Here is an 8,721-nt window from a genome sequence, read left to right on the forward strand (position 1 = left end):
TCCTGTCATTTGTACGTTTTTACTTTGTGAACTTTAGATCGTATGATCGACCTACCTTCCCTCACACATGTTTCTTAAAGCAAATTAATATCCCAATGTCCAGGAGGAAACTGGGTTTCATGTGTCATCCTCCCAGAAGCACTCAAGCCATCATCCCTTTTGTCTGTTAAAGTTACAGCCAAGCAGCAAAGGACACTTTCCAAGTCCAAGCCTTTCTCCAGGTTATGGGTTATATCTGCATGTACATACATGTAGACCTTTTGCCATGCCTCTACTTGCTTGGGGATTTTTCCTCAATTCTTAGCTAAGTCTCTAGTAGTGGCAGTCATACACATCAGCAAATTGTGGGTTAATGCACCAAATGTGTTGTCACCTAGCAGTGTGATTCTACTTCAAAGTAGAAGTAAAGGGTCTTGGTGATTTTCTGCTTTCTAACACATGTTGAGTTCTAAATTCCAATACATCTTCTTTTTATTGGACTTGGAAACTGAAAATATCACAGGTCAGTCTTAAAGACGTTAGACAAACAAAAACATTACAATATTAGTACAATATTGTACAATATTAGTTGTACAACATTACAAAAACAGATTACAGTATTAGTTGGCTAAACTTGTGCTACAGAGGAAAAAAAAGACGTTCCCATGAAAAGCGAACACAGTAAAATGGAAATAAATTCATTTGGATGCATGGATATTTTCATTGAAAAGGATTCAGTATCTCTGTAGCTGTTCTTCCACACCCTTTGATCAGGTATTAGGTTGGCCAGAAAATGCCTTCAGTTTTTTTTGTTGTTTTTTTTAAAGAAGATGTTGGGGGTAGGAGTTTTTATTTATTTATTTTTGCTGTGTTGGGTCTTCGTTTCTGTGCAAGGACTTTCTCTAGTTGTGGCAAGCGGGGGCCACTCTTCATCGCAATGTGCGGGCCTCTCATTATCGCGGCCTCTCATCGCGGAGCACAGGCTCCAGACGCACAGTCTCAGCAGTTGTGGCTCACGGGCCTAGTTGCTCCGCGGCATGTGGGTTCCTCCCAGACCAGGGCTCGAACCCATGTCCCCTGCATTGGCAGATTCTCAACCACTGTGCCACCAGGGAAGCCCGCCTTCGGTTTTTTAACTAAAAATAAAAGACATTTTTCATTTTCACCAAGAACTTTACTGAACAGTGTATGCACCCTTTTGTTCCACTGCCTTCCGCCATTTTTCAGGCAACTTCATAATTCCATCTTCCCAAAACTTTGTATCTTTTTGAGCAAAGAACTGTTCCAGATGCCTTTTACAGTCTTCCAGGGAATTGAAATTTTTTCAATTAAGAGAATTTTGTAAAGACCTAAATAAATGGAAATCTGAAGGTTCAATGTCTGGTGAACATGGCGGATGAATCAGAACTTCCCAGCCAAGCTGTTACAGTTTTTGCCTGGCCATCAAAGAAACATGCAGTCTTGCATTATCCTGATGGAACATTATGCGTTTTCTGTTGACTAATTCTGGACACTTTTCGTTGAGTGCCGCTTTCAGTTGGTCTAATTGGGAGCGGTACTCGTTGGAATTAATCATTTGGTTTTCCGGAAGGAGCTCGTAATAAAGGACTCCCTTCCAGTCCCACCATCTACACAACATCACCTTCTTTGGATGAAGACCGGCCTTTGGTGTGGTTGGTGGTGGATCATCTCGCTTGCCCCACGGTCTCTTCCGTTCCACATTGTACAGTAACCACTTTTCATTGCCCATCACAATTTGTTTTAAAAATGGGACGTTTTCTTTACGTTTCAGTAGAGAATCGCATGTGGAAATAAGGTCAAGGAGGTATTTTGTCCTTAACTTACGTGGACCCAAACATCAAAGCGATTAACATAACCAAGCTGGTGCAAATGATTTTCAGTGCTTGATTTGGATATTTTGAGTATGTCGGCTATCTCCTGCATGGTATAACGTTGATTGTTCTCAATTAATGTCTCGACTTGATTGCTTTCGACTTCAACTGGTCTACCCAACCGTGGGTCATCGTCTAGCTAGAAATCTCCAGAACGAAACTTCGCAGACCACTTTTGACACGTTCGATCAGTCACAGCACCTTCTCCATACACTGCACAAATCTTTTTTTGCATTTCGGTTGCGTTTTTACCTTTCTTGAAATAATAAAGCATAATATGCTGAAAATGTTGCTTTTTTTCTTCCATCTTCAATATTAAGATGGCTACACAAAAAGTCACCAATTTTGATGTGTTTTTTTAGATGCACGCTGATATGACAGCTGTCACATACAGTCTAACAAAATTGTTTTGAATGAAGTTAAAGACAACTAAGTGCTACTACAGCCATCTTACGGGAAAAAAAAAAAATGAACCTTTGGCCAACCCAATATTTTCTCTCCACAGACCCAAAGAGAAGCTTGGCAGCCAGGTTACAGTTCCCACCTTTAAAAAGCTGTCCTTTTTCTCAAGGCAAACTCTGCATCTTGGCCTTCCTGCATCTTCACCAGCCCTGGGCACTTCCCTGCCCATCCTTAGCTAGACAGAGATGCCCCCTGCCTCACTCTAGTCAAAAGCTCTCCTACACCCAGCATCTTTTCACTTTGGGAGCCAGACCTGGCTTCACTTTTCCTAGCTGCCTAGCCTGTCGAGTCCTTAAATCTGAGATTCTTCTTCTATGAAATGGGCCCTTAGCTCACAGGTTATCATCGTGGAACTGGAATGTGTGACCCAGGTGATAAGTACACAGCACAGCACGTTGGGCACGCTCGATGGCCCTTCCTGCTGCTGCCCTCAGTGTGCCGCGTGTGCCATGGAGACCAACACGGAAGACTTGGGGAAGCTGGGACAACACTAACTCTGCCCCATGTGGCAATGATTGTTATCAGGACTATTCTCAGATACCCTGTGCCAGAACCTGTCATAAGCGCCTTACTGGTGTTATTTTAGCTTCACCTCAGTCCCGTTTCACTTACACAGAAACAGGCTCAGGGAGGCTGAGGAAACCTGCTCACAGGTCCAGAGCTCCTGAGTAGCGTGGGCTGGCGTCAAAGTCGGGCCTGTGTGACTCCAAAGCCCTGTTTGGATTCTTCTTCCAAAGCAGCTCTTGGGCATGGGTAGAACCAGGTGAGGCAATGGGTACAGTTGGAAGAGGAGGAGGCTGGGAGGCTGGAGGTTGAGTCAGCTTGCAGCTGCCATGACCCCAGTGGGTGGTTTAAGGCCTCACTTCCTCCCTGGGTTCCAGGAACCAGATGAAATCAATGGATTACTACAGCATCATGCCAATTCGGAGAATTGTTATTACCTGATCGTTCTGATACATAGAAAAGGGAGAACGCCCTGTCCCCATGGGGCGCACAGCTTGGGTCAGACCCAGTGTGATCATCTCCGAACACGGGAGAGCGGTAAAGGCTCTTCAGTGTGCAAACACCGAGGCTGGACGCTGATACAGTCACTATTTAGAAAACCGTGTAGTACAGGCAAAGCAAGATTCATACTCTAAATTCGTTGCCAAGACTTAGCAGGCCCAGATTTCAGAATGAACAGCTGGAGACATTGCCTTGTTCAGTGTAAAACATTGTGGAACCCCACAGAGAAAGGGTACAGGTTAAGGATATAAGCATCTTCCAAAAATAATTTTGTGATGAGAGTTCTATGATCTCTTATTAAGGAAAAAAGAAGAGCACTTTTGTGGATACATTCTGAACTTTCTGACACTGGCATTGAAGAGAACAGTTCTTACTGCTCCTAGAGCTATCGCTGGCAAGAACAAAATCTAATTTTTGTGTATGCTGCTATGTATCCTCCAGAGTTTAATACTTTGGGCCTGATTTTTATTTTTCTTCTTCAGGAAAAAAGGGTCTTTTTCACTTAACAAGTATTTGAGTCAGTGTTAACCACTTTTTCACCTCGTCAACACTATTTGTAAATGTGATTTTTAAAAAGATCTGTTGTCACATGTACATACAGAAAAGAAATCTGAATTCTCCAATCAAAACCCTGGGGTGCTCAGGGAGCCATCATTTCCAAAATTGGAGACGGGTTTGGAAAGAAATTGATAGAAATGGCAGGCAGTACAAGAGACGTTCCTTCCATTTTATACACTTTTTGACACTGAGGTTTTCAGAGCTACATTCCTCCAACAGAATTCATAAATTTTGTGTGTCAAACAATGAATGAAGCTATGTTGAAGGCTCACTAATGTGAATGCAACTTTTGCCAAATTCTTGACAAATAGGCATCGACCTGAGGATAAGACTGGTTGCTGCTGCCTGTGAGCTTTCTTTCCATCTGTTACCAAGGCCGTGGAGAACAAAGGGGCGAGTCAAGGCCTTATCAGGGCCTGCCGAGGCTGGTGCCTTAACTGAAGTGCTGATTCGGAGCTGGAAGGAGGCTTATCATCGTCAAGGCTGGAGAGTTGGGTGGCTTGCTCAAGGTCACCGTCTGCTTGAGTTCAACCCCAGTTCCCCTTCAGGGCAGGCAGCGCAGTGGGGCTTGGAAACCAGAGGGGCCAGCTTCAGGCCCTCCGCCCCTCACTGTGTGACCCCAGGTTAATTTTACCATTTGTGCAGCAATTTCTCCATCCTTCAAGCAGATGGTTTGCCTGTGCACTTCCTCTAAGGCAGAGAACTAAACGAGGTGGTGATGTATGTAGTCTCCCCACCTCTGCCCTGCCTCTGCCTCCAGCCCCTCTTCTGCTCCTTAGCCCTGAGCCTTTTTTCTCCCTGCCTCGGGTCCTTAGGGAAACTGAAGGTAACTTTTTTCCTTTTGAAATGAAAGAGACCATTCATGGCTTTGCAGTGGTATCTCACACATAAAATGCATTCTCAGTATGTTTGTTGATTGGCCCAGACACAAATGCTCAAGTAACAGTTGCCACATGGTTAATCACCTGTGCACAGGGGTGAAGAATGTTTCAAAGTAATAGATTCACATTTCATATTTAAGCAAAACACTGGCCCTTGAAAATAAGTTTCTGTTGATCCGTTTCTTGCATTTGGATGCGTTGCTGAGTGGAAGCTAACAGAACACAGGATCCTGCTGGTAGCCCTTGCAGCAGATGTAAGTGAAGGCAGATCAGCCCTCATTCATTCATTCTTGAGGAGCCACGCGGAATCCCCTGTCTCCAGAGGAAAGCTAATGACGGGAAAGGTACAAAGCCCTTCGTGTGTGTGGCCCAGGAACACACAGAACTCTGTTCTGTCTCCCGAGGGGCCGACTGGACATGGCTGGGCCGGAGGCATGAAGGAGTCAGCTCCCCTGGGTGGATGCTGCGTGAGGATGGGCGTGAGAGGTGAGTACACTTGATGATGGTGAGTCCTGATCTGTTGTCAACTCAGGAGATACTCGGAATTTGAAATGCTGCCTTTCCAGTGGAACTCTTGTTGCTTAGACTCATAAGTCGAAAATTAAATTCCCAGGTACATGCCATGGAATAATGTAGTCCTGTGGCCTTCCGATGAGCCGGGTTTTGATGTGCTGACCACATCCTGCATCAGAACTAATCCCCCACCCCATCCCAAGCCCACTTCCTCTGTGAAAAGCTGTTTCATGATAAAACAGTTTGCCAAGTAACTCCTTGAGTCATACTGTGGTCAGGGACACTGCTATCCAAAGTGAGCCCTGTCAGTATCCCAAAAGGGTTAAATATTGTTGCTAAAAGCCCAGTGATCAGCCTGTTAGAAATGTGACCCAGCACCCAGGCAGTAGGGTTTTTCATTTTTGTTTTTAAGATGAGTGATAGCTTCATAGAGGTGGCTGGCATATCTGCATCTCACGACCCAGCGGGGAAGTGATTCATTGCTGGTTTACTTAAGCTTGGTCACCACCATTCCCATGATGTGTCTTCCTGCTCTGTTCTCACACAGTACCCTTTTCCAGGATACTCCAGGCCTGTCTGCCTTAGCACCTTCCCAAGAAATTAAAAAGGAACAAGGCAGATAATCTGCCTAGGAATAGGAATGTAATCAGTGTAAAGAAAATGTGACTCCACGAAGTGTCTCTGGTCTCAAACCCTTGCAGAACTGTTCGTATCTCTTCCATCCCTAACCCTCTACTTGAAAACTCCTATCTGGAATGTCTCTCATTTCCAGCTTATGTTCTCTATTTCCCCTCCAGCTATAGTTTTTCATTAATCTCTTATTCTGCTCACTCAAACATAGAAAGGGCTTCCCTGTTGTCTTCTAGTAACTAGAGAATATGTGCAGATTAAGATTATAAGTAATTTGGCCTACAGGACTAAGAATGTCCATTTCCATTTAAGAAGAATTTATATTATTTTAGGGACTGGAGGTTGGAGGACAATATAGAAAAAGTATAAAATAGAATTCTTGCCCTCAAGGAGTCTATAATCTAGAGGAGGCAATGCACACACATTAAGAAATAATAATAGGGTATGATTGCCTGGCAAAATGAGAGTAAATGATACAGGAGTGCATTGAAAACAGGCACTGTGCCCCCGTTCCTGGAAGATTTTTAACCACCTAAAGCCAGTGGGAAAGTCTCAGGCATGCTGTGCAATTTTCTTGAGAACTCCAGCCATAGGCATGCATGACTCACCCTTATCTCTCAAACCTTAGAAACAAGAGCTCTGTTAGTTTATAAATGCTTTGGTTGTACTATTTACTCTGGCCACCAAGTTTTTTGGTTTTTTATTGTAGGTTTCTTTTGCTGAACTTAATCTACAAATTCTTCCCTCATACCCGCCTCCCATTTCTTGTTTTATGCCATTTAACTTTTTAAAACATGTTTTGGTCCTACTATACCTTTGCTTTTATCCTAGAGCATCTCCCAATCTTCAGAGCAAGGAGTAGAGTATAAATAAATAATTACACGGACTCTTTGAGACCTCAAAATCAGCTTCCTACTCCAAAAGGGAGGTCTGCAGGGAGTCTTTGCTTCCTAGGAAAGCAGATGGATGAGAATCACCACAAACACTCATTTCTTCCATAGGAAGACTCCCTAGTGCTCTTTCCTGTGGACCTTAGAGAAGAGTCACTTGACCTGCTGGGGTTGCCAGACTTCAGCCTTCTTAATGGGTTAGGAGCCCTGGGGGTCTCCAGATAATCCTTCTTCCAGACTTCCATGAAAGATGGAAAGCAAGGTGGTGTGCTGAGAGAATGGGGTTTCACTGCTGTATTGATAGTAACTGCTGGGGGGTGGCAGCTCCCTTTCACTTTTCTAGTTTGGATTCCTACCCAAGATAGATAAAGTATTACTGATAAACATGGCATAATGAAATTTGGATTAAAAAGACTCTAAGCTGAAGAATTAATTCTAGCTTGTGTAACAGCAATAGATACATATTTATGTATTTAAAGGAATATGTAACTTTCATGCAGCAATTTGCAAGCTCAAATGAAAATCTATTTGCCATATTTGGATATAGGACTGCAAGGTAAATAAGCCAAATGTACACATAAGGTACAAGGCAACATATAATTGTATACATTTCCAGTTTGTCGCAAAAGATTATAAAAATAAGAAAAAGTCTGTAAGGAAAAAGGTCACTTGTAATCTCACCACCACTTTAAAAATTATTGTCCATGTCTTTTGCCTGTGCGTATATATAGGACTTTGTATTTAAAACCTTATTTTTTATTCAAAAAATTTGCATAAGCACCTTCCTATGTTCCTCACCTAGTCTTCATGGTATCATTGTATGATACTCCAACTGGTTAATGTGCTGTAATTTGTTATTCTCCTATTTTTGAAAATTTGGATTCTTTCTAGATTTTTTTGCTCTCATAAGTAGGACTGATACGAGATTCTTTGTAATTTGGATATTTTCTGACTCGTAGGAAATGAAAACATACACTTAAAAAAAAAAGCTATTTATTTTCAGTGCAGGCATACCCTAAATATAGTAGTAAGCTGTTTAACTATGTAGTGATTCCTGCTTCATCCTGGACTGGATAGCCCATTTGATTTCCAGTCTTTGGGTTTTTTGTTTGTTTGTTTGTTTTGTTTTGTTTTTTTGCGGTACGCAGGCCTCTCACCATTGTGGCCTCTCCCGTTGCGGAGCACAGGCTCCGGAAGCACAGGCTCAGTGGCTATGGCTCACGGACCCAGCCCCTCCGCGGCATGTGGGATCCTCCCAGACTGGGGCACGAACCCATGTCCCCTGCATCGGCAGGCAGACTCTCAACCACTGCGCCACCAGGGAAGCCCTAATCTTTGGATTCTTAAAAAGAAACAAAACAAGACAGTCTCCCCACACTGGTTGAAATAGAGGCCTTTAAGAAATCTAGCTCTACACATTTCTCCCCCCTCCTCCTCCCACCAACAGAAACACACAATCTTGAACTTTAAGAGATGCTTTCACGACAGCCACCCTTTCTTGTACCCCGTGTCTAGACCCAACTGATAAAAGTGAATAATGGCTGTGAGGGCTCAGAAACAGTGCCCAGGGTCACTCTTGCCTCCATTTGGGGAAGACCCTTAACTACTGGTAATGAACGGTGATAGAGGGAAGAAGCAGCGATAAAAGAAACTTAAACTGCACTGCGAAGGATGTGGTCTAGGATAGAGGCAAAATCCCAGGCTTTGCTCACTCTTGTTTTAAGAGCAGGCGTTTTCCAAACAGGTTTGGTTTGCATTTTGTGTTGGATCCCCGTGTGGTGAACAGATGGGAGGTTTTTATTTTAAGTTGTTTGCACTGAGGTTGACAGCCTGGAGAGTTTCCAGAAACATGGACTGAAGTTGCCTTTTCAAAACCAATCTGGAGGAATATATGCCTCAGGACGAATGTAT

Source organism: Phocoena phocoena, chromosome 2 (genome assembly GCF_963924675.1).
Source record: "Phocoena phocoena chromosome 2, mPhoPho1.1, whole genome shotgun sequence".
Taxonomy (NCBI): Eukaryota; Metazoa; Chordata; class Mammalia; order Artiodactyla; family Phocoenidae; genus Phocoena; species Phocoena phocoena.